This window comes from Podarcis gaigeae, assembly GCF_964106915.1.
Source record: "Podarcis gaigeae genome assembly, chromosome: 8".
In the NCBI taxonomy this organism is placed as follows: Eukaryota; Metazoa; Chordata; class Lepidosauria; order Squamata; family Lacertidae; genus Podarcis; species Podarcis gaigeae.
In genome coordinates this window covers 17,937,900-17,964,209 of record NC_139684.1, presented here as the reverse complement: position 1 = coordinate 17,964,209, position 26,310 = coordinate 17,937,900, and the positions used below count along the sequence as shown (strand labels likewise).

The 26,310-nt window shown below is 44.4% G+C and overlaps 1 protein-coding gene across 4 annotated transcripts in view; it reads right to left on the bottom strand.

Annotated features, from left to right (window-relative positions):
• Positions 1-26,310, bottom strand: part of SAMD11 (sterile alpha motif domain containing 11) — a 323,740-nt gene that overhangs the window by 257,208 nt on the left and 40,222 nt on the right. For all 4 annotated transcript variants that reach the window (XM_083752510.1, XM_083752516.1, XM_083752517.1 and 1 more), the window contains exon 2: positions 12,618-12,707. The gene's annotated coding sequence lies outside the window, so the exon portion shown is untranslated. The remainder of the gene's footprint in view (positions 1-12,617; positions 12,708-26,310) is intronic.

The following is a 26,310-nucleotide window of genomic DNA, read 5'->3' as shown; positions in this document are numbered from 1 at the left end:
GGTGAATCTGTATGAATTCATCCTTTAAAGCCAACATATGTTCTGTGCCTTAATATTGCCAGGTGAGGACATTAAGATAGAGCAAATGTTAACCCAGAGTTTTGTGCAGCATTGCTGTAGAGTGTTCTCTCTTCTGAAATACAAGAGGCCACCACTGACACTGGCCTTCCACCAGCTCTTGAAGACACACCAGTTTGCCCAAGCCATTCCCCTGATCTCCTGACTTGAGCTTCCAACTTTAAATGGGTCTAATTGTTGTTCTAACTGTTTTAGTTGTTACATTGATTCAACTAGCTCATCCCAAGGCTCACAGGGCTATGCAGGACTATTTCCTGCACAGTCCATTTAGAAACCTACCATGCCAGGGAGAATAACTGTATATAGCTGCTCTTTCTTCCTCACCTACTAGCTTTCTATGTGCAGTGAGCCTTGCAAATAAGTCCAGAAATGTTACTTGCTTTGATAAGCTCAGTTAGCAGTCCATCATACATGATATGTTATTTATGGCATGATGGTAGCCTAAAAAGTGGGAGGGGCCAGCCAGAGAAGAACATGCTTTCAGTTACTGTACATGTGGGCGATTAACAGCCAATCCTAACAAATGCATTTCCTTGCTAGTTAGCATGAGAAGGGGCCAAGACCACAGAGAGGTATTCCTGATAGGCAGACACTCAGGCCATAGAAATACAATTGGTAGAGAGAGCTGTGTGTGATGTCATTTCCCCTCCTCCTCTGGAGGGGAAGGAACATATAGTACTTCCTGTCCCTCTTTCTCTCCTTTATCAGCCATAAAGATAAATATACTCTGTGCTTGCTCCAGTCCCAGGCACAAGCCTGAGACCGTTTTTATTGTAAATCTAAGTATTTTACCTGCAAAGCTTTTACTGCTGCTGTAGCTGAAAACCAATGCAAGACTAATAAGTAATTAAGTTATATATTATTATTTTTTAAGCCTGATCTTTATTGATCTAATTAAGTTATATTTTAAGCTTGCTTTTCAGTATGTTGTCTGATTTCTTTGTTAAATGGAGGAAGAAAGGGGGAAGCCATCTTACTTCATAATTGGGCTTCATTAAGAGGCTTCACAGCCTATTCCTACATGCTTCAATTTTGCTGCTAAGGATGGGACTTTAAAACTTCAACCAACACATGTGGCGGCCTGGAAAGATAAATTGCAGTTAATATATCCTCTCCTACCTATTAAAACCCATCCCACAGTACAAACATTCCAGAGTCGCCTGGAGGAACTAATTTACAAACTGGAGCTTATTTTAAAGGGGGGGGGGGGGCGCGACATGGCAGGAGGTTCCCATTAGAAGAAAGCAGGGCTCAACTCTCTGATAAAGGAAACTGGGGCATCCCACACATACAAGTGGTGGGAAATCCAAGGTGAAAAGCAGAGAGGAGGATGTCTGCGTAGAGCATTGCTGGAGAGACTTGAAGCATGGACATGAAATATGGTAATGTAACAGCTGTTTAGCACATTAGCCTGTTGGTGTGTGGGCATCAGGCCAAGGACTGTGAAGCTTGAATTGCAGCCATGATCCCTGCGCTCTACCTCTACAGTTGGAGGCAGTCATGCTTCTGAATGCCAGTTGTCAGAAGTCATAGGAGGCGAAAGAGGGTTCTTGTGCTCAGGTCCTGCTTGTGGGCTTCCCATAGGCATCTGGTTGGCCACTGAGAGAGCAGGAGGCTGGACTAGGTGAGCTATTGGTCTGATGCAGCAGACTGTTCTCATGCAAACAAAATCTTAAGGGCTGCTTGGAGAAAGTGTTGAGTGTTCCCCTTCCCTGTGTTTACAGCAATTGCGGTTTTGTGCTTTTGTTTCCAATGCAGCAAGGGGTGCCCCGGTCTCGCTGCATCATGAAACCTAGCTGCCACCTACTCAGACTATGTTTCCTGGAACCACATGAAACCCAACAGATGTTTCCCTTTGTGATGCATGCAAAGCAGAGGTGGGAGGGCTGCTGCTTGGGGTGAGGCAGCCCACGCCTGTGGTTTAAGGGATAGCCCCTATTCTTGGGCTTCCCCTTTTGGAACTTCCCTTGTACCAGAGGGCAGAAGGGAAGGAAGCTGATTTAGGGGAAGAGCTGCAACTCGAGGGCTAGAACAGCTGTTCTGCATGCAGAAGATCCCTGGTCCAATCCCTGGCTTCTCCATGGCTTAAATAATGGAGAGCTGCTGCCAGTAAGTGTGTGCCTTACTGAGCAAGTTGGACTAATGATGTGATTCCATGCAAGGCAGCTTTTTATATTCCTATGCCTTAAGGGAAAGGCAGTAACTCAGTAGGGAAACCTCTGTCTAGCATGTGGAAGCTCCCAGGTTCAATCCCCAGCATCTCCAGGTAGGGCTTGGAAATACTCCTACCTGAAACCTTGGAGAGCTACTGCCAGTTAGCGCCTCCAAGTGAGTTCCAAAATGTCCCCTTAAAAAGTGTCTTTCCCAAGTTTCTCTCAACCCCCAGAATAGGAAAAGACGACACATTTGGTCAATTAAAAAATGGTTTACTTACAAACACTTCCAAGGTCAGATTAATGTGCTTCAGGAAGCTGCACAGGCAGTAAAACATCGCTTAGTTACAAAGTGGTGAAAGTTCCTAAATATTGGAATAGGAACTCAAGAGTGGCTTGTGAGATCTATGGGGTTTTGCTGGAGCAACCAACTCAAACCTCTTCATAAGATGAGCTTTTTGGATAGACTGGGGAAGAACAAAGGCTTGATTACCTAGCACCTCTCAAGTTGAGAGGAAGTGGACATAGCTAAGCCTGGCAGGACAGCTTACTCTATGGTATCAACCTCTTAATGTATTAATTAGACTTAAGCATGTTGCTTATATGAGGCTGGTTATCCCAAAATCTTAAGGGAGAGGGCCATAGTTCAGTGGTAGAACATCTGTTTTGTATGCAGAAGGTCCCAGGTTCAATATCTGGGTTTAATTGTTGTTGAACCAACATTCCAAACTTGTTCCAGCTCCACATGGAGCAATCCATCCTGAACTGTGACCTGCCATAAATCTAGTAATTGGCCAAAGCCCTGTTTCAACTGGGATCATTCTTTAGAGAAGAACATGATAGAGGAGAAAGACTGAACACACAGATTTGCTGGTCCATACACTCAGCAAAGCAGCACATTATCAACCCTGCTGGATTAAACAAGGGTCCATCTAGCACCTCCTCTCTACCAGTGGCCAAGCAGTGGTAGAGGACTCTATCTCAGTGGTAGGGCATGTGGTCTGCACATGGAAAGTCCCAGTTCAATCCCTGGTATCTCCAGGTAAGGCTGGGAAAGAACGTGGCCTGAAACTCTGGAGAGCTGTTGGTAGTCAGTATAGACAATGCTGAGTTTGATAGACCAAGGATCTACCAGATGCCCTGACAATATGGCATGTGTTCAGAATTTGTCTGTTTTCATAGGAAATTACAGACGCTTGTGTATCTTACTCCAAGCATCAGGATTCATGAGACTCTGCATGCTGTAGAAACCATTCATTCCCTTAGCAATGAACAGCCTTCATGTGCTGGCTTCTGAGGTGACTTGTGTTAGTAAACTGACCATAAGTTTCCTACTTAAAAAAGAATTAAGGATGTTTAATGGTACTCTATATTTAAACTCACAGTAGAACTGGTTCTGCCCTCAGAAGAACTCTTCCAACATTCTGTAGAATTCATTATCTGGATGAACAGGTTAGGGGTGAAGGGAAGCAATGTGCTGTACATTTGTGTGCATGGGCACATATGCGCACAAACGTCAGCATGGGTCCACACACACAAAAATTTAATGCAATCACCACCATGCATCCTGTCCAGTCATTTTCTGCTGACAGCTGATTTTGATTTCCAACCAAGTAACAACTCACAGAAAACACACCTCAGGCCACAGGAAAGGGCAATCTAGTAATGGCAATTGACCTCGATCAAGTCTAGCTGAGGAACAATGGCCAAACAATTTATCTAAATATACAAAACACATTTCCTAGATTCAGGGAATTAGAATTCGGCAACCCTACTCTGGAGAAAACTTTAAGAATTCTAGTGGTGTTGTTGTTTTTAAAAAGGCCCCTTCAGCTTAAAAGAGCCTCCTTCATTAGCAGAGCCCACTAAGCCAGGCCAATGGCCCTTCTAGGCCAGACATCCCGCTCTCACAAGAACAGTCTCCCCTCCCGCAGTTTCTTCCCGCAGTATTTGGAAGCATTAGCTATTCCCCTCCCATAGATACAATTCCCAGAATGGTTTAATAATCCATCCCTCCTCCCAGGAAACTATGGGAATTGTAGTTCTGTGAAGGGAACAGAGACCTCCTAACAACTCTCAGCACCTTTCATAAACTACAGTTCCCAGGATTCTTTGGGGGAAGCCATGACTGTTTTAAAATGGTATTATAGTGTTTTAAACATCTGGAGCGGATGTGGCTTATGTGTGTTACTGCTGGACACAATCATGCCAGGTTTATCAAGAAGCTCCACTCGACCCACCTGAGTCCTGGCTGCCAGAGGTAGGTGGGGTGGGATCTGAGGCCGAGGGGAAGAGCTGGCCTGTTTGTTTGTCTGTTTGTCTCTTTATTTCCCACACTTCCATTTTATTGCTCACAGCCACGCTTGGGCACGTTTTAATTAGCTTATTACTTTTTATCTGAGAAGACACGAGCCGGGGAATAGAAAACGGCTCCCAAAAAACGTCAGCAGCTTCCCTACATCTCTTGTGATTAAACTCCGCACTGCTCCAGCGCGGCAAAATTTTATCGCAGCGTTATTTCCTTTAGAGTCATAGTTGCCATAGTTGACTTGATTAATTCTCCATGCGCTGGCCAGCCTTCCTTCCCTCCCTCCCTCCCTCCCTCCCTCCCTCCCTCCTGTTCCTGAATATTCAGAGGAGATGCTCATTAAGTAAGGCATCATCGTTTACTACAGGAGTGGCGGGAACCCCTTTCAGCCCAATAGTCACATCGCATCATGGACAGACTTCTGGGGACCACATGCCAGTGGTGGGCAAGGCCAGAGGCAAAAGTAGGCAGAGCAATTGATACAACTCTTATTTTCGTATAGTAGGCTACATTTTAATCCCACAACACTCTGAGGTCTATACCCTCCCTCCCTCCCTCCCTCTCCCTCTCTCTCTCCCTCTCTCTCTCTCTCTCACACACACACACATCATCATAATCTTCCATCCAGGCAGGCAAAAGTTATAACCACAGTTGAAGGACACATTCCAGTCAGGCAGTAACACTCAAGGAAGGGCATGAAGCAGAGTTAATGAGGACCTGAATAAAGTATTGAGGGCCACAAAGAGAGGCTTGAAGGGCCACATTCAGTCATCCCCTGATTTGAGATCTCAGTATAATTTCACTGGGCAGAGGAATCAGGATGCCTGTCCACACAGGTCAATTCTTGTCTGACTTTCCAGGGTTTTGTGAGCCTTTTATGAACCTCCTCACCATCACCTTCGGACTGGGAAGTGAACATAGAAAACTGCTTTCTACCATGTTGATCTGTTAGTCCATCATTTAGCCCAGCATAGTTTATTCCCAGGATAGTTGTCGTGGTACTGTCTAAAGGATTTGAAGTACAACTCCCCAATAGAGTCCTTCTTTTTACCGTAATATTTTTGTATTTCAGCTACAATCAAGGGTAGTTGAGAGAAGCAACACAGCTCTGTTTGAACTTTGTAGGTGAGCTCAATTTTTCAAGGCCCTCACGTCAGACTTTGATACAGGGGTGAGCCCATCTGCAACTCCCTTTACTTGGGATCACTGCCATGTGCACAGGCCGCTCAAAGGGAAGAGAGAGATGGATTTAATTAGGCCATTGTCTTCTGCAGAAAAAAACCCCTTCCACTCCTACCACCCCCATTCTTAAGTATTAACCCATATCTGCTCAAGTGTGCATGTTTGTTTGCTCTCAAAGAGCAAGAGGAAAAAAACATGAACTATTAACAGGCAGGATGGTGGAGGTGGTTAAAGATGCATCCCACCTGCTGCGTTCAAATTTTAACCTGCCTACTCAGTGTAGGTGGGGGAAACAGTGAGGCTTATAGGTCAATTTCTGCCCCTCTGTCAGGCATCTAGAGGCTAATCCAGGGGAGGTAATGATCATCCGTACCAAGGGAAGAGGTTGCTAGACTAACAAGGAGTGGAATAGGCCAGGGGGTGAAGTGGTTAGAATACCAGGCTAAGACCTGGGAAACCAGGGTTCAAATCCCTGCTCAGCCACAAATAGGAGTGAACAAATCTGTCCATTTCAGTCTCACATTTTTCCAGTCTTGAGTGCAGTTCTTCAAGTCCTTGTGAAAATTCAGCAGCATTTTAGTGCAAATTTCTTTTGCAAAGCAGTGTTCCCTAACATAATGCATTATTGTAAGTTATTTCCACTACATATGTGCATTTTTATGCATACTTCAACCCCAGTATATACAGTTTTGTACTCATTACATGGCTGGATAACTACACTGCAGAATTCGGACAAGTGTGACCCTCAAAGTATGGCTGCCTTTTGGGTCTCATATTGTTTTGAAAAGTGTAAATTAGGTAAGTTCACTTTGAGTTGTGAACTGAATTGAATTTCTGCCCTACCCTTAGTGGTGTTCAACACACAAGGCACGGTGATTTAGTGCTTAGAGTCAGACTAGAACCTAGGAGGCCAGGGTTCAAATCCCCACCAGCCATGAAGCTTAACTGGATGACCTTTGGCCAGTCACCATCTCTCAGCCTTACCTACCTCACAGGGTTGTTGCAAAAATAAAATGGAGGGAGAACCATGTATGTCGCCTTCAACTCCTTGCAGGGAAGGTAGGACAGAAGTGTAATTTGTAATTAAATTAAAAGCAACAACAACCACTATTCCCACTGGCATGTCCCTCAGGTTAGCTCCTGACAGTCGCTAAGCATGCACAGTCACCAATCACTGGGTGATTTTATGGGCTGTTTGCCCCCTTTGAGCCTGCTTGTTTTTCAAATGTCTTGCACTACTAGATCAGGGATTCCCAAACTGTGGCCTGTGGGCCACCAGATGTCCACAAACCTAATTTAACGGTAGGTGGTCCACAACATGTCTGTGAAGAATGGCTACAGCAGTGGCTGTGAATAGCCGCTTCAGTGGCTGCTCTGCCATTCTTAGAACCCGGCAATCTGGTCTAGTCCAGATGGACCAGACATGGAGGGGAGGGGAGGAAGCGCAAGAAAGGAATGGAGAGGATTAGCAGTGTGAAAGAAGGAGTGATGAGGTGACTCGAAAGGAGTGGAAAGAGTCCTATGGAAATCAAATTGGAATGCAGTAAAGTACAACATATGAGAAAATGAAGCAATAAAAGTACAATTAAAAATCGCACAGCATCTAACACAGTGCATTTACAACCACCACAACAGGCAGAAAAAGCACAAAGCAGTCTGCCTAGAACCTCAGCAATTTTCAAGTGGTCTGTTGGGGGGGGGGGGTTAGGTAATAACTATTCTAGATAATTCTGGCTATACACTAGCATGCTGATGCCTCCCTGTTGTTTTACAGAGGCCCAAGTTTGTCTCCAAATCCTGTCACCACTCAACCACCTGAGTCTGCTATTAGAAGGAATGATAACTCAAGGGCAGAGCAAAAACAGATTGCTGAGCCAAACTCTAGAAAACCCTGGCAAACAGAAAGTCCTGTTCACACTGCCTTTACCATCTGAAAACTATTCCATCTATGTATGTATGTATGTATGTATGTATGTATGTGTATGTGTAAGTATATATATATATATATACAGTGGTACCTCGGGTTACATACGCTTCAGGTTACATATGCTTCAGGTTACAGACTCCGCTAACCCAGAAATAGTGCTTCAGGTTAAGAACTTTGCTTCAGGATGAGAACAGAAATCGTGCTCCGGCAGCGTGGCAGCAGCAGGAGGCACCATTAGCTAAAGTGGTGCTTCAGGTTAAGAACAGTTTCAGGTTAAGAACGGACCTCCGGAACAAATTAAGTACTTAACCTGAGGCACCACTGTATAGAGAGAGAGGGAAAGATAGTTAGATTTGCTTTAATTCCATGTTTATAGATGGTGATGATTAAGGACTGAGCACCTTCTTGAAGCCCTCAGAGTGCAAGCAGTCTCTTTGGGGTGTGGAAACAAGACCAGCAAAGCTCTTCCTGTGCCCTGTTGTTCCAACAAGCCTGCAACAGCTCCCAGAGCGTCACTCTTGGAAGAGGAAAGGGGCAGCTGCTTTGGCTACAAGGCAGACCCCGTCTTCACGGGGATTAAGAGCTTTTTGCTCTACACGGTGTGCCATAATCCAGGCTGGCAGGACGCAGTCCCGATTAGTTATGCGAGAGCAGTTGTTCAAGGAGAGACTGGGGGCCAATGAAATAACAAATATCTAGGAAATTTGGGGCTTGTGAGGACCGTCTATTGCATTAGGAGGATACAGGCATTCTGAGAACCACTCTTAGCTTACAGGGGTGAGAGCATACCTGAGCATGTATAGAATTATGCATGACATGGAGAAAGGGGGTAGAGAAAAGAGTCTCTAATACTAGAAGTTGGGGACATCCAGTGAAGCCAAATGTGGGAAGGTTCAGGACAGACAGAAGAAAGTACTTTGCCACACAACTTGTGAAATTCACACTCGTAGTGACAGCCACCAGCTTGGATGGCTTTAAAAGAGAATTAGACCAATTCACGGAGGACAAGGGTATTGATAGCTACTAGCAATGATGCTCGGCCTCCACAGTCACAGGCAGGACTGGATTAAACATTAAATAAAATATGCACATGCTTAAAGTGTAATAAGGGAAAGGGGGGCACGAGAGAAATTTTCCGTTGCTGGATTTTTAACATTAATGGTCACGAACTGCTCAGCTGAGCATTCATTTTCTCAGTTGAAGTATATTAGAAATCCCAAGAGAGCAACTATGCAACAAGGCAGGCTGGATGCCTTATCTCTACTATGTACAGAAGCAGAAGTGTTACGTAAGATTAGTTTTGAGGATCTTATCAAAGACTTTGCAATTAGAAAAAGTAGGATACAATTTTTTCAATGAAGTGGAAGTATACAAAAATAAATATTATTTTCCATCTTACTGTAGATTTTGCTTCATTTCGAAAAATACAATTGAATTTTATGGTTTATCTTCTGATACACCCCCCCCCCAATCTTTTAAGTGTCTAGGGTCTCTGTCAGGGAACTGCCATCGGAACGAGAGGAGGAGGCGAGGCTCCACAACGATGCTGGAGAGGGGCCAAGTAGGGAGAGAGGCAGGTCTCCTGTTGGGGAAGAAAATCAGCACAACACCAGGGATGGAGGGGGGCCAATGGGGGAAGCAGAGAGCAGGATCAGAGACTCTTCACTGGACACCAGCGGGGAGAGCACAGGTCCTCCGCTACCCACGCCCTCCCTGCGCAGAAGACTTCCGCGCAGGGAGAGTAGGAGGAGACTGGGCGTCAAACAACTTTTATGTTGGAAAAGGTTGAAGAAACGCCCACTGTCGGATTCTGCCAGCGACTGAACAGCCACGAAGTGAAGGGCTGTCCAGCCAGGAAAGGTTTAACCAGGCCACCTAGCCAGGAGTGGCGGCAACTTACGCACAAGCAACCCCATATAACCATTACAGTCTCTAAAGGTCTTAATCCAGCCTTAGTCAAAGACCATAATACTTTTGAATACCAGTTGCTGGAAGCCAAAGGAAGGGAAAGTGTTCTTGTGTTCCTGGTTTTGGGCTTCCCAGATAGGGATCTGTTTGGCCACTGTGAGAACAGGATACTGAACTAGGTGGGCCATTGGCCTGACTCAGCAGGCTCTTCTCATATTCTGATGAGTGGTACAGTCCCTGCATGACATGCAGAAAGAGCTAAGTTCAATCCCTGGCATCTCCTGCGAAAAGGATCAGGCAGAAAGTGACAGGGAAGACCTGTCTTTGCTCAAGACCCTGGAGAGCCGCTGGCACTCTGAGAAGAGGATGTAATCAATTCCTTTTTCCATCATTTCCCCATTTCTTAAATCTTAAATTCAGTTCTCCACCATAGCCACTTCCCTATTGAGATCCTGATAAAAAATTGTTAGGTTTTAGCACAGATTTATCCTGATATTTGCAAATTGTTTGTATGTATTGTATTGTACAAGCAATCTCCCCTGAAGAGAATGTGTCCTTTGCCCAAAAATGAGTTTTGAGTTTAGGTTAACAGCAATAAAAACGATTTAACAAAAAAATAAAAACAAGACTAGCAGATACGTATCAGATATGATGCGTCCTGCAATAAACATGTTATGAGTGAACTAGTCGTCCATGTGAATCATTTCCCTTGACTGCCAGGTTAGGGAGATGATAATTGTTCCCCACCCCACACCCCCACTCTTATGATGCATTTCTATGCACATCTCCTAATATTCACGTTTCTGTAAACATTGTTGGCTGGAGAAGCACGAATTTCGAAGTATGGCTGAGTTTCAGTTACTGCCTTTTTTAGGAGGTGGGGAGTGAGACTTAGGAACTTTCATGGCACAATGCAAACTGGATCGCAGTTCCCCCCACATCCCTATTCCCCCATCAGTTCCTTGATTGGAGGTCCCTTGGAAACCTTATGTATGCCGCCTTGAGCCCTACCACTGGGGATTGGCAGAAGATATGGACATCATAAATCAAATCAATGCTTAATAATAATAATTTTGCCTCTTCAGCTCTCCTGGACCACTCTCTTTGATTAGCGAAGAAATATGATTCAAGCAGCTTCAATTATTTATGTCCAATTTGGTTAATTCCCCCAAGCAGACTCTCTTGACGCAAAACGAAGCAAGGCAGATTTTTAAAAAGCAAAAGTAGGAAGCAGATGTCAAGGAATGTTTGCTTCCCACCCCTCCTCCACCTCCAATAAGTGTGCTTCTTTTTCCACACCTTTCTCCCCTCATTTTTCTACTGCAGCCAAAATCCAACAGATTGGGGAAAATCTAAATGTGACTTCAGAGTAGGTTTTGTTGCTACATCAGCCATTGACAACCTGGTACCTTCCAGATGATGGGGACGACAATTGTCATCAGCTTCCGCCCACATGTTTGGAGTTCAAAATGGCGGCCATGTTGGCTGAAGCTGATGAGAGCTGTACAGTGGTACCTCAGGTTACAAACGCTTCAGGTTACATACGCTTCAGGTTACAGACTCCACTAACCCAGAAATAGTGCTTCAGGTTAAGAACTTTGCTTCAGGATGAGAACAGAAATCGTGCTCCAGCAGCGTGGCGGCAGCAGGAGGCCCCATTAGCTAAAGTGGTGCTTCAGGTTAAGAACAGTTTCAGGTTAAGTACGGACCTCTGGAACAAATGAAGTACTTAACCCGAGGTACCACTGTAGTCCAAAACATGACCACGCTGTCTGGAGATGAAAGCAGCTGTGGTCTAAAATATTTGAAGGGCACCAGGTTGGCAAAGGACATGTTAAGCTTTAATCCAGAGTCAAGCTAAGCAGAAATGCTAAATGCCTGGACTGAAGGGGTTGAGGGAAGCAAGGCAGGAGGCTGCAATGCCGGAACAAATGCAGCCAGAGGCAAAAGACAAAACTGCCAGTCTCATGTAATGAACCATCTCTCCCACTTGGCTGCATCAGGCCTGGCAGTGTTGTCAACTCCCCGAAGCGCCGCCAAACCCGGCAGCCAGGTCCCCCTCCCTCACCCCCCCCAGCCTCTCTGTCTGCTTCCCTGAAGGTGTGGGAGTTGGAAAGGTTGGCAGTGATAAATTGATTTCCCATGACAAAAAAAACTGATGCTGGCTGGCAGCGGGGAGAGAGGTGGATTTTACCTCCCCCACCCATGCTGCCGTTTCTGCCTCCAAACAAAAACTAAAATCTGACCTGTTCCCTGGCTTTGTGGCTTAGGGCCCTCATATCTACGGGATCATCTCTCCTGGTATGCCCCGCAGAGAACCTTAAGGTCCATGAACAACCATAGTTTAGAGGTCCCGGGCCCTAAGGAAGTCAGACTATCCTCCACCAGGGCCAGGGCCTTTTCAGTGATGGCTCCGACCTGGTGGAATGCTCTGTCCCATGAGACTAGGGCCCTTCAGGATTTAACCTCCTTCCGTCGGTCCTGTAAGACAGAGCTATTCCGCCTGGCCTTTAATTTGAATTCAGCCTGATCTTTTATTACCCTTCCCTTCCCTCCCCTTTCCCCTTTTATGAAGATCATCCGCTCTGAGACCCCACAGCTAATTCTCCCCTGGCCTCCTCACTGACCAATTCAGCCAGCTATCCCTGGGGATTATCTAATGCTTATTTCCCCTAAATTGATTTTTGAATTTTATTGTTATTCATGTTTTTATACTGTATTTTATGCTGCTTTTATAATTAAGTGTTTTAAATTTGTTGTTAGCCTCCCTGAGCCCGGTTTTTGAACCGGGAAGGGCAGGGTATAAATAAAAATTATTATTATTATTATTATTATTATTATTATTATTATTATTATTATTATTAGATGTGTTTGGTACATGCCTCACAGGGGCAATCCAAAGTATTTTGCTACCTGAGGCCACTGTCGGAGGCAGAATGTACAAGTTGCTTGTGGGCTTCCCATCTGGTTGGCCACTTTGGGATCAGGATCCTGGCTAGATGGGCCATTCGCCAGAACCAGTGTGGCTTGGGGATGCTGGGAGAAAGCATGCCCCTCTTACCTTTAGGCCCTGCCTGTGGGCTTTGCAGAGGAATCTGACTGGCCACTGTGAGAACAGGATGCTGGTGGTTTTCAGCAATGCCATATAAATCTGTATGGAAACCAATAAGAATTACCGTTTAATAAACAGCAATGTCCCTATTATCCTAGCCCAATCACTGAGGTCTTCAGGGAAGTCACTGTTAGTGGTACTCTGTGGCTCAGATTCACAGCTCACATCCACCAGCAACCTTACGTTCAGCATTGTGAACTCCTTTCCAGTTGAGGTCAGACAGGCCCTCTCCCTGCTGAACTTCTGGTGCTTACTGAATACTATTTTGTTCCAGCAGGCATTTTAACTGAATTCTGATTTTGCAGTTTAAAATGTTTTTTTATTTTTCCCCATTACACTCAGTTCCTTGTTCACTGTTTAGAGGTGGCTGTAATAAAGCAGTATATAAATTGTTTAATTAAATAAATACAGTGGTACCTCGGGTTACATATGCTTCAAGCTACAGACTCTGCTAACCCAGAAATAGTGCTTCAGATTAAGAACTTTGCTTCAGGATGAGAACAGAAATCGTGCTCCGGCCGTGCAGCAGGAGGAAGAGGCCCCATTAGCTAAATTGGTGCTTCAGGTTAAGAACAGTTTCAGGTTAAGAACGGACCTCCAGAACAAATTAAGTACTTAACCCGAGGTACCATTGTATAATAATTGTCTAAGCAAACAACATCTATGCAAATCTTGAGGAAATGAATTAGTATGGATGCTCAATAAACAGATTGGATGGAAGAGCCCATTGTAAGCCTGACTGACGGCAAAACCTCTCCCTCTTTTCCCCCACCCCACCCCGTTAAAATGATATGAGCCACCATGGGAGACAATGATTTGTCTGAAAAGTAAGGTTTAAAAATGCATTTTCCAAAACAATACATGAATTGAAACACAGCTAAACTTCAAAATGTGCACTTCTGCAAATGTGTACGTCGAGGAAAGTGTGCACAATAGTGTGCATAGTAGCAGTTATATACTTTTTAAAGCACATTCCCCCTTGCGTGGTTGTCCACAAGCAAATCAGCTGCTGCCTAGCCACTATTCCTGTGCATTAGGGATGGGAAGAAATTTGGTGCAGTTTGTATTTTAACAGCATCCTACCTAATTCACACCTCCTGATCCAGTATGTGAACCAAAGTGAAATTTGATTTATTCGCATTATATTTGGGGAAATTACTTTGCACAAACCTCTATATTGGGAGAAATGCACTGATACATTTTCAAGAGAACTTTTTTTCCTGCAAATTGATGCAGAAATGTAGAGAATGACCTTAAGGCTGATGAAAACATGAGAAATTGAGAGAAATCATCATTGACAGACCTGTCAATTCCCTAGACAAGAGTACCTCTCACCATGGGCAGAGTCCACTTCTAACACCACTTTCTTTAAGTTGGGAAGGGCCATAGCTCAGTGGTACAGCATCTGTCTTGCACTGAAAAGGTCCCACATTCTATCTTGGGCATTGCTAGGTGAGGCTTGGAGAGTTCCCTGTCTGACAGCCACTGCCAGTCAGTGTAGACAATATTGAGCTAGATGGACCAATGGTCTGACTCTGTGTAAGTTAGCTTCCTATGTTCCTACACTCTCATCCAGCATGTACTCTCTAACTCAACTGCAAGAGGCGTAGCTGTGTTCAATCTTCTGCAGCAAAAAGAAGGAACAGTCTTGTGCAGGGCCTGCCAGAGACCTTTTGGCACCTGAAGCAAGATGGGCTACCAGTGCTCCCCTGCCACAGATCCAGGCCCCAGTGTAGTGGGAGGCCTGAGGCATGTTGCTTCAGGTCTCCTCACTGGTGCGCCGTCCATGCTACAGCAGGAAGCTACCTTAGGGGCTGCAGGGCAGACCACATGGCACACCATTCCAGCCTCTTTCCACCCTTCAGAATTTGCTGCCTGAGGCAGCTGCCTCACTCTGCCTCGTGGTAGGGCTGGCCCTGGTCTTGTGGCACCAGATTTATGGCACAACTGTGTGCACGTTCATTCAAAATTCAACCCCAGTCTGTGTAAACAATCCTGAGCTAAATGGACCAATAAGCTGACTCCATATAAAACAGCTTTCTATGTTCCTAATTACAGCTCCCAATCCTACAAAACTAGGATTATGGAGTGGGGGTAATTTCCAAATCAGAAGCTGAGGCTTCTATAAGCTCATAAAGAACCACCCTTCAGTTTTGTTCCGCTGCCAACACCAGTTTCCAGCCAGCTGCTCTGAGTTCAACCTCCTCCGCAGGAGTCCTGGGGAACCCACTAAGCCAAACAAGAGGTTTCTTTGACTGCCACCTCTGCTTTTTGATAAACATGTTCCGTTCGGAGAATTCCCCCTTCTCCACCCTTTTCCTCCCACACCCGTACCATCTGGTTGTAGTTTGCACCATGACATGTTTCCTCTTGTGGTCCATTTGCTTTTCTTTCTTTCTTTCTTTCTTTCTTTCTTTCTTTCTTTCTTTCTTTCTTTCTTTCTAAACCCCAGAAGCAAGGAGAGAAATTCCCTCTGGCTGCAACAGTATGTTTGCATAAATTCATTTATCTATTTCCTTTCTCCACCCTCAGACATCCAATTTATTTATCAGGCTGGCTTAGAGGTGGATGGGTGAGAAGGAGAAGTTTGGGTTTTACTTTTCTGCCCCCCTAGAGACACTGGGGGGTTAATTATCAAATTCTCTCAGCATCTGTTCCAATTTAGGAGAGCTGTTGGAGCTGGGGGGGGGGGGGAGTCATCAAGTTTAGCAGCAAGAAAGGGGATTCCCACCCCTGAGCATGTGGGTTATGGGATGCCAAATTCCTGCAAAAATGCTCAGATATGTGAAACCTCGTTTCCTACCCTACAGTATGTGGGGAAGGGCCATAGCTCAATGACAGAGCACCTGTCATGCAGATGTCCCCAGAAATTTTGGACCCAGGAGCACATTTGTAAATACAAGGACTCCTCCAAACAACTTGTTTGTTAAGCATTCATACTGATTTGCTTGTATAAAGCTTAAGCGAAGGTTAGACCAGAGCTTTCCAAACTTTTCATGTTGGTGACACACTTTTTAGACATGTATCATTTCATAACACAGTACAGTGGTACCTTGGGTTAAGGACTTAATTCATTCTGGAGGTCTGTTCTTAATCTGAAACTGTTCTTAACCTGAGGTACCACTTTAGCTAATGGGGCCTCCCACTGCCGCTGTGCTGCCGCCACCGCAATATTTCTCATCCTGAAACAAAGTTCTTAACCTGAGGTACTATTTCTGGGTTTGTGAAGTTTGTAACCTGAAGCGTCTGTAACCCAAGCTACCACTGTAATTCAGTTTTACTAGCAAACCAGAGGTTAAACGAACCCCTTTCTAGCCCCGGGAAGAGAGCGGGGTACATTCGTGTGACACACCTACACACTGCAGCAGACACACTAATGTGTCATTACACATAGTTTGGAAAGCTCTGGGTTAGACCATGGCCAGACTTTATTGAGCATTTGTTTCTGGGGCAGTTATACAACAATTAGCATCCATTCTGCGTTTGCTTACCGTGTTCCCATTAGGCCACATGTGGGGGAACCTTTGGCCCTCCAGATGTTGCTGGGTTATAACTTCCATCAGCTCCAGTAGGCATGGCTAGTGGCCAGGGATGATGGGATTTGTAGTTCAGCAACATCTGGAGGGCCAAATATTCTCCACACCTGTGTTAGTCATTTATTCACTCCAAACGTTTCCCTGTCACTTTCCCAACTGCACCAAGTCCTGATTCTTTTAAAAAGTGAATTGTACAGAGCCTTTTAATCTGCTTTAACTCCGCAAATCTAAAGCACAAGCATGTCCTTGAATCCCTCCTGTGAAACAATGGCAATTTTGAGGCACCCAAATAAACTGTTGTGGGCACCTCAAAACATCTTTTCTTCAGAAGAAAACCACTCATGCTTACAAATGCCACCACCAAAAAAACAGGGGAAATACCTCCCCTCCCCCAATAAAATAAAACAGGCAAAAAAATAGCAGGCAACTCTACTACACACACATCAAACCATGTCAAAAAAAGAGGATGCTGCCGGCTGGGGATGATGGAAGTTATAGTCAAAAACATCTGGAAGGCACCAGCTTGGGAAAGACAGATCTACAAACATTAGAAAGCAGAGCCATGGCAGAATTAGACATCAGCATGATGGAAGACTGGAAGGAGACAAGCCCAGAGAAGTAGATCATACAGAGACACAACAGGCAGCAGGTGATTTTGTAGTGATTCCTGCAGAGGCAGCAGGCAGCCTCCTTTGCAGGAGGTTACACTGAGCTCAGAGGAAACTCTTAAGCATTTCTTATTATTTATTTCTCACAGCGCACTTCCATTCCTGGACATTGTTAAGGCTCCCTTTGCAAAAAGCGCAGGATAAATAGTAAGCCCCACTCTTTCATGGAAGAAACAAGATGCCGCCACCAACCCCCCCCCCCCTCAAGGGAGGCTCTGCCTGCCTGCTTTGGGAAATGGGGAGAATCTTCACCTGGCAATTGGCTTTATTGTTTTTAATGAGCATTTTAAAACTTGCTCGTGGGGCTGGGCGGCTGTGGTCTCCTCGATGGGTACACGCAGGCACGGCCATTAATCCTCTTTACTCCAGCCTTGATTTAATTTATCATTAGGTTCGGATGAGAAATTTTATCCTGCAACACAATTCAAGGTGATAGATGAGAGTGTGGAAGCAGGGGATCTCCCGGCCTTGGCAACCCTCCTACTTTTCTTCATGCCCCAGGCTGGGGAGTGGTTGAGTAAGTGGAGTGTATGGGGGAGGGAGGGGGAAGGATTGTCTGTTGTTGAGCTGGATGGAAATAAAATCACTGACCTTGCAAAGGAAGGCCTTAAAGTTCAGAAGGTGCTGGGGTCAAATCTCCAGATAGGGCTGGGAATGTCCCCTGCCTGAAACCTGAGAGCGCTGCTGCCATTCAGAGATAGAGGGCAAAGCAGCTTTCCGTGTTCCTAATGCACAAGTCAGTTTCATCACCAGTAGCTTTTAATATTAGATCTGCAACTCAGGGAAAAGGAAACCTCCACCGGAGCTGGTTGCATGAGCCCTGGCCCAACCTTATGTTTGATCTAATTTACTTCCCTTCTTCCCTTGGCCCCAAACTTTGACCCGAAAGCAATCCAAAGCATTTGAAAAGTGAAAAGCAGGGCAGGGGGCTGGGAGAAAGTGCCACACAGCAAGTGTCTCTTTCTGTCTCCCGCACCTACACGCCCCCTTCCCCCACGTGCATTGCAAGCGCAGATTGAAGCGGTTGCTCCATTAACCCAGCATTGATCTCTCATCACACTTGGGAGGTAGCGATTAAAAACCTCCAGCCTTCCTTCCAAATTTGTATTTGAGGGAGGGGAATGGTGGTGGAGAAGATATTTTGGCAAAGCACAGAAGCCAGCAAGGAGGGGGAAATATGGAATCTGCCAATTTCAATTTCTCATTTTACCAACCTTAAGTTCAGTTATCCACATTTCTATTTCAGCTTACAATTTGAATTTTTTTTCTTGTGAAAATTCAACAGGATCTTACATTAAAAACATAAGAAAAGCCTTCTGGAACAGGCCCATATTTATTTCAGCTACAAAATCCAGGTAAACTGGGGGTGCATAATGTTAGGGTTCCAGCCAAGAACACTTTCCCAGACAACCTTTTTAAAGAAGCCTTCACATTCATTGCATTTCAAGTGCTGCCAAAATACCCAGAAGTTTGTAAACTAAGCATGGATTAGGCAGGCTGGTTCTTTATTCACACTCCTAATCTGATTGCTTTTAACAATTCATTACAGATAGGGACGCTTAAAGCCTTGTTTAGCAACCCACGTGCCCTGTGGAAGTATCTCAAGGGAGGCCCATTTGCTTTTCTTCCCAAGGTCAAACAGGAAGGCAGGCAGAGAGCATGGACTAGTGAATATTTAGAAACAAGAGAAACCTAGGCCTAGTTTTCCCATATGTGGCAAGTCTAGTTACCATGTCCATACAGCACCAGGTAGGGGTGGTCACATGGTAGAACGTTCCTCAGTACCAAAAAACTTGTGTGTCAGAGAGAAGGCTAGGGGAGAGCCATTCATTCATTCATTCATTCATTCATTCATTCATTCTTCCACACTTTCCCCATCACCAGATTTAGGGTGGTATGGGCTGTCCCCACCCCCAGGCACTGAGCTAAGGTGGCGCACAATAAGAATAATAATAATAATATTGAGAAGATCAATAAAAAAGCAACCGTACCGAAGGGAATTAGTGTGAAAATAAGATTATTTTTTGGGGGGTGGGGGGCAGACGGACAATAAATTTCATCCTCGGTCAGGGCACCATATTACCAAAGTCCACCTCTGCTTCCCCTCAGAGGTCCTCAGTGTTTCCAAAGCATAGATAATTTATTTTGTGCAGAGGAACATCTCATCATGTTGCCTTCTCTTTATGGGGTTACAGTCCCTCTGAAGGAGTAGGCAGGTAGCTCAGGGGTAATTCTGAATCACTCACTGTTGCTTGAGGCGAAGTGGCCTTGGTGGCAAAGGGCCGTCTTTGAAGATGGTTTTGGAAACTGCAGCAGGTGCAGAATTTGGGAGCCCAGTTGCTTACTGGGACAAGACAGTCTGATAACACAACACCAATCCTACCCCAACTGCCCCCAACGGCAATGGCTACCAGATAGTTCCCAGGCTCAATTCACAGTGGTGGTACAGGCATACCTCAGAGATATTGTGGGTTTTGTTCCAGACCTCTGCAGTACAGCAAAATTCACAATAAAGTGGGTCAATTTTTTTATTTTATTTTTGTTTCCCAGTGCATATAAAAGTTATGTTTACACTATACTGTAGTCTATTAAGCCAAGACCCCCTGGCTGTAGGGGTAGGAGGTAAAAAAAAACTTTGGCTCTAGTCCTAGACTGTTCCACACCCATGGCCAGATGAGGGGCAGTGGCAACATCGGGCTTCCTTCCCTTGGAAGCAGGTGGGCTGCTGCAGCTGCAGCTGCCTCCTCATAAGGGGCAATATCTGCAAAGTGCAATACAGTAAAGCAAAGTTCAATAAACTCAGGTATGCCTGTATTGCTGTATGACAGCATCTTAAAAAGCAGAGACATCACCTTGCCAACAAAGGTCCGTATAGTTAAAGCTATGGTTTTCCCAGTAGTGATGTATGGAAGTGAGAGCTGGACCATAAAGAAGGCTGATCGCCAAATAATTGATGCTTTTGAATTATGGTGCTGGAGGAGACTCTTGAGAGTCCCATGGACTGCAAGAAGATCAAACCGATCCATTCTGAAGGAAATCAGCCCTGAGTGCTCACTGGAAGGACAGATCCTGAAGCTGAGGCTCCAATACTTTCGTCACCTCATGAGAAGAGAAGACTCCCTGGAAAAGACCCTCATGTTGGGAAAGATGAAGGGTACAAGGAGAAGGGGATAACAGAGGATGAGATGGTTGGGCAGTGTTCTCGAAGCAACGAACATGAGTTTGACCAAGCTGCGGGAGGCAGTGGAAGACAGGAGTGCCTGGCATGTTCTGGTCCATGGGGTCATGAAGAGTTGGACACGACTAAATGACTAAACAACAATGCCTGTATTCACCTATTCATCCTTATTCAGTTCAGGACCTCAAGGATCACCTCTGCCCATATGAACCAACCCAGACCCTGCAACCATCACTTCAAAAGCACTTTTTTGATTTTTTGATTCATTCTTACATTTCTATCTTACCTTTCCTTCAAAGAGTTTTATGTGGCTTATATGGTTCCCCATTCCTCTCCTTAGTTCATGCTTGCAACAACCCTGTGAGGTAGGCTAACCTGTGAAACAGTTACTAGCTCAAGGTTACCCAAAGAGCTTTCCACTGCGAAAGTATCCTCTTTCCACCTGCTTCTCCACTGCAGCAGAAAACAAAACATTGTACCTTGGGCAGAGGCTAATAAATCAATACTTCCAGGCTATGACACAAGTCTCACAGTCTATTAGCACAACACACATAGAGGGGAAGGACATATCCAGGATCTTTATAACTAAGCAACTTTTGAAATAAAGGCTAACTCTGTTGTTAGCTGCAGGGTGCTATGAGACTTTCAAGGAACATCATGCAAGGACAGCAAGCAACCACCTAAGGATGCATCGTTTTCTGTTCTGCTCTGTATTCATCACATGCAGCACTGTTTCCATTCAGCTGCAGTTCATCTTCTGCCAAAACCTATGCTCTTTCTCTTGTTGTCACAAAATTATATCCCTTATGCAATTTACATAATTATTCATGCAAATAACACTGCTATTCCATAATTTCAGTGCAAAGGAAACACAGTGCAAATGTGTGCAAGCGAGAAATATAATCAATTACATATCATTTGCAGATTGAAAGCAACAACAACAGGGAATACTGATTTGCTAGATTGCTTTGTTCTAACATAGGATGAATTCAAGAACACAATTTCTGCTCCCATTTCCACTGGAATTCTTCCAGATACTGTTGCTACTCCAATTCCCATCATCCTTAACGACTGGTCATGCTGGTTGGGAGTGATGGGAACTGGAATCCAGCAACAGCTAGAGGGCTACAGATTTCTTATTCCTGCATTAAAAGGAGGCAGAGTTGTGATGGAGGTAGCTGGGGTCAGTAAAGGCAAGGGATGGGGCGGGGAACCTGTGCGATCCAAGAAGGTGGTTCTTTTGGTTTTTTTGCCCATAACATAACACTAATCCTACATGCCCTATTAAATAAGGAGGTGGTGCTGTGAGAATCAGATAAAACAACTAGATTTGGCCTGAGTGCTCCACAACACCATATTAGAAGCACAGATGGTTTAGACAGCAAATAAAAATGAGAATAATTTTGAAATTGGCAGAGACAGCATCCCTACCCAATGTGGTTTATGCATATTTCTTTAGCAGTCAAAGATCTAAGGATGGAGAGAAAGGATGGAACCCCCCCCCCCCGAAAATCTACATTTTTATACGGTTGTATTGAATGAAATCGTATGCAGAGCAAACCCAGTGAACTTAATGGATCTAAGTCATCTTCATTACTTTAAACTGACTTGGAAACTTCAATTGGTCCAAAATGCAGCAGCCAGATTGCTAGCTGGGGTTCCATTTAGATCTCGCATAACCCTTGTTTTAAAACAGCTGCACTGGTTGCCAGTTCGTTTCCAGGCCCAATCAAAGAGGCTAATGTTGGTGTTTAAAGCCCTAAACAACTCAGCCCCAAATACTTGAAAAACCACCTCCTTCCCTACAGACTCCCCTGGATGCTAAGGTCAGCAAAGGAGATCCTCTTGACTTTTCCACCACCCTAAAAAGCTGACAGGGGTGGCAGCCTGGGAGAGCGCGTCTCTGTGGCAGCCCCTAAGTTGTGGAACTCTCTCCCCAAAGAGTTGCGCCTGGCACCCCATTATACAGTTTCCAGTGGAGAATTAAGAGGTACCTCTTCACCCTGACTTTTGACACCAGAGATGTATATTCTTAGGACCCACCTTATTTCTGTGATTGTAAGATGTTTTAAACCGTTTTCCATATTGTGCCTGAATTGCTGTAACCTGCCCTGGGAGCTTAGGATGAAGGGCGTGTAAATCATCACAACCACCATACAACTAACATTGGATACAATCCATAGCCTCTTTCTCTTCAGTCATCCATCCCATAGGCTCTGTGTGTGATGCTGGGCACAACTTTTACGGGCTTTGAACACACTGGAGATTCAAGGTTGCTTCCAAATTAGCCCCCTTTTAGCACTTCAGGGACAACGCTTTCTGTTCAGTCAGCTGGCAGCAGAACTAAAACCACAGTTCCAAATGGCGCTTGATAGATTATTACGATTTTATTAATTTCCTTCTGCACAGGAAGGAGATAGGGATAACCTTCTCTGCTTGAGACCCTGGAAAGTGACTGTCAGTCAGAGTTGATAATGCTGGTCAACATGAGCAAAGAGGCTGATTTTTTAAAAAGCAGCTTTCTTGGGGAACCCAAGCTCAGTGGTTTGTATGCAGAAGGTCCCAGATTCAATCCCCAGCATCTCTAGCTAGGACTAGGAGAGACCTTTGTCTGAAACCCTGGAGAGTCGCTGCCAGTCAGTCTGGGCAATACTGGGTTAGATGGACCAATGGTTGGATTGGTATAAAGCAGCTTCCTATGTTCCTACGTATTAAGAAAAATGTTGTGTGCTTTGTACACAGAAGATTCCAGGTTCAACCCCCAGTATCTCCAGGTGGTGCTGGGAGTGACTCCCTGTCTTAACCCTTGGAGAGCCAATGTCACCAGTGCTTTATTTTACGGTACTTTCTTCACTAACTCCTAGGCTAGCTCAAGGCAAAGACACCCATGTTAGCTAAGTCACTCAAATAATTCAGATCAGACTCCAGAGAAACAATAAATTGTGACAACAATGTACTGAACAAACATCAAGGGGAAAAAGCAGTGTATAACTTGAGGAGAAAGAAACAGAGGTGTTTTGACGGGCCTTGTACATAGCAGGAAAAACATTCAACCAAACATACAGAGGAAAACTCCTGCAGTACTGCACAGCCAGTCAGAGACTTCCACACATAGTTTTACTTGTTAGTGTGTGACTAACAAGTAAAACTTGGAAATATAGGTTGCAAAACCATGAAATGTGTCCTTTAAAGTGAGTTCCAAAGTTTCCTTAGTAGAGAAAAAGAACGCACATTTGGTAAGTTAAAAATGGTTTACGTACAAACTCTCCAAAAGTAAAATCCATGTGCTATTCCATACAGAAAAAGTTGCATAGGTATTAAAACTTGTCTTGGTTCCTAAATTATTGATATAGGAACTCAAGAGTGGCTTGTAAGAGCTATGCAGTCTGAGCTTGGAGCAACCAGCTCAGGAGTCCTCACACATTGAGCTTCTCAGGTAGACTAAGCAGAACAAGTCTTGATTACCTAGTCCCTCCCAAGGTGAGTTAAGACTGGCAGGACAGCTTACTTATGGTCTTAGACCCTTCATGCATTAATTAGACTTAAGCATGTTGGTTATATGTGACTAACTATCCCACACTTCCAACACCCATCATCTGGGAAGAAAAAGGTACAATTCCAGACTTGGAAATCTAGAAGCGCTGCTGAACCTTGGGGTTTTGGTAAAGGAAGGGGAGGAGACACATATGAAAAGATTTCAATGTATTTGAAGGAAGCCTGCACAATTATACACTGAGGGGTGAAGTGAAGAGAGTTTATTCAATTTGTCCCCTTCTCTAGGGAGACTGTTATTTTGAAGGACTTTCTGGGGTAGGGAGGCATGGTGGAGCCTTTAGAGACACTGAAATCTTAAAGGGAGGTTGTTATGAAAGACCAACTCAGGGAGAACTCTGCCTCCATAAATCATTGGGGCAAAATGAGATTCATCTGCAGGTTGCCGAGTAAAATAAAAACCTCCCAGGCATGGAAGTTCAGCCAAGATGACAGACCCGCACAGCAACTATTTCTTGAGAAGTGGATTGTCAATTACATGACCAGCACCCCAGTTTCTGCGATATAATATGAGGGAAAAATGAGTGGGGAGTTGAGCTGCGAGGAGTGCTCTGGCAGGAGAGAGGCTGACTTTGATTCCAAGGAAACAGACATAAATTTCTGCTAAAGAACAGAATGGTCAGCACAATTTCTTCTGCTACTGACTGCTGTCCAGTGTGGAAGACATTGAAAGGATCCTTCCATGGGTAGGACTTTTGATTTCAGTAATACTCATTTCCCTGGTCAAACCAGGGAACATGAAACCTGGAAAGTTGTTGGCACATTCAGGGCTGAGCATTAAGGCATTAAGCAAATCTGGGAGGAGCCTGCCCAGAAATTTATTGTGGCTGTGCTGCAACTCCCTTATATCATTATTATTATTATTATTATTATTATTATTATTATTATTATTATTAAAATTTGCATACTGCCTGTAAACTGAACATCATAAGGTAGATCACAAACAAAAACATATAAAATGAGAACACAAAACATATAATAACAACACCCCCATGAGCCCCTTCCCACAAACACAATTAAAAGTCTGTAGATGGTTTAATCAGCCCAAGGCTCATTAACATAACAACAAACAGAACAATACCCCCCACAATTTAAGAGGCCAAAGATGGTTTCATCAGCCAACTCCCTGGGTGAAGAGGCATGTTTTTGCCTGGCACTTAAAGGTATGTAGTGAAGGTGCCAGGTGAGCCTCCCTGGGGGAAACATTCCACAAACGGGGAGCCACTACAGAAAAAGGCCCATTCTCAAGTTGCCACCCTCCAGACCTCTTCTGGTGGGGGCACACAAAGAAAGGCTTCAGATTATGATTGCAGGGTCAGGTTTGATAAGTGTTTCAATAAAGTATTTAGATAGGTAAAAAAATATATAGCTTCACATGATAACTCTAATATTATGAGAGAGGGATAAAAAATTCTCTGTATCCACTTTCTCTACACCATGCATAATTTTATACACCTCAACCATCCCCTCCCATCAACGTTTCTCTAAACTAAAAAGCTCCAAATGTTGTAACCTGTCTTCATAGGAAAGTTGCTTCAACCTCTTTATCAATTTAGTTGCCATTTTCCAGCTCTACAATATCCTTTTTGAGGCGCTGCAACCAGAACTGAGCAGAGTATTCAGAGTGCTATTGCACTATAGATTTGTATAACATCATTATATTGGCTGTTTTATTTTCTATTCATTTCCTAATGATCCCTAGCATGGAATTCACCCTTTTCACAGCTGCGGGTTGGCATTTTCCTTGAGATGTTCATAGGGATGAGCGAATCTGTGAGCTCTGAATTCTTTAAGTTTCTCATTTCACCAATCTTAAAATTCATTTTTCCACATCCCCCACCCCATTTATGTGTGTGTGTGTTTTAAAGTCCTCATGAAAATTCACCAGGATTTTAGTGTAATTTTTTTTTCTAATGCACATGTTTTGGTATGCAATTTTGTTTGAAACACACATTTCTGCAAAGCAATTTTCACTAGCACAATGCATTTTTGTAAGTTATTTTCAGTTAGTTGTGAAATTTCACCAGTATACTTTTTTTGTACACTTCATCCTAAAATATGTAACTTTGCATACATTATTTGGCTGGAGAATGGCTCTGCAAATTTCAGAGAAGTGCAAATTTCAAAGGGGAGGCTGTGTTTCAGTTTGTGTATTGTTTTCGGAAGGTTCCCATTTAAACCCAAATTGAATCAAATTTCTTCCCCTTCCCCAGCCATCCATTTTGATCCCAGTATCTCTTTACTGGTCAGACATCACCAGTTCAGACCCCAATTGGAGTCCAACAACTTCTGGAGGGTTACAGAGATTCTCGATCCCTGGTTTTAGCAGCAAATGAAGGGGGAGGCAGGAGAACACATGTGCTGCCATGATGGTTTGCCAGTATCGCTAGAAAGGCTTTTGAAAACTTTTTAAAATAATAATAATAATAAGAGCCCCAAGGAGGGTGTGAAGCAAGGCCAGCAAGGGGAGTGGCCCGGGGAAAGGGTTGGCAGGGTGTGTGGCCCATGTAGATTTCCAAGGGCCGGACAGAGTGACCTGGAGGGCCACATTTGGTCCCTGGAGCCTGAGGATTCTGCACTGAGAAAATATGAATTCTGTGACCTACAGAAATTATGGGACACACAGCCAATGGCCCATGTCAGAAGCACAGGAAGCTGCGGCATATACTCATGCCTTCAACTGCCTGCTCACCATTACTCAGATTGTT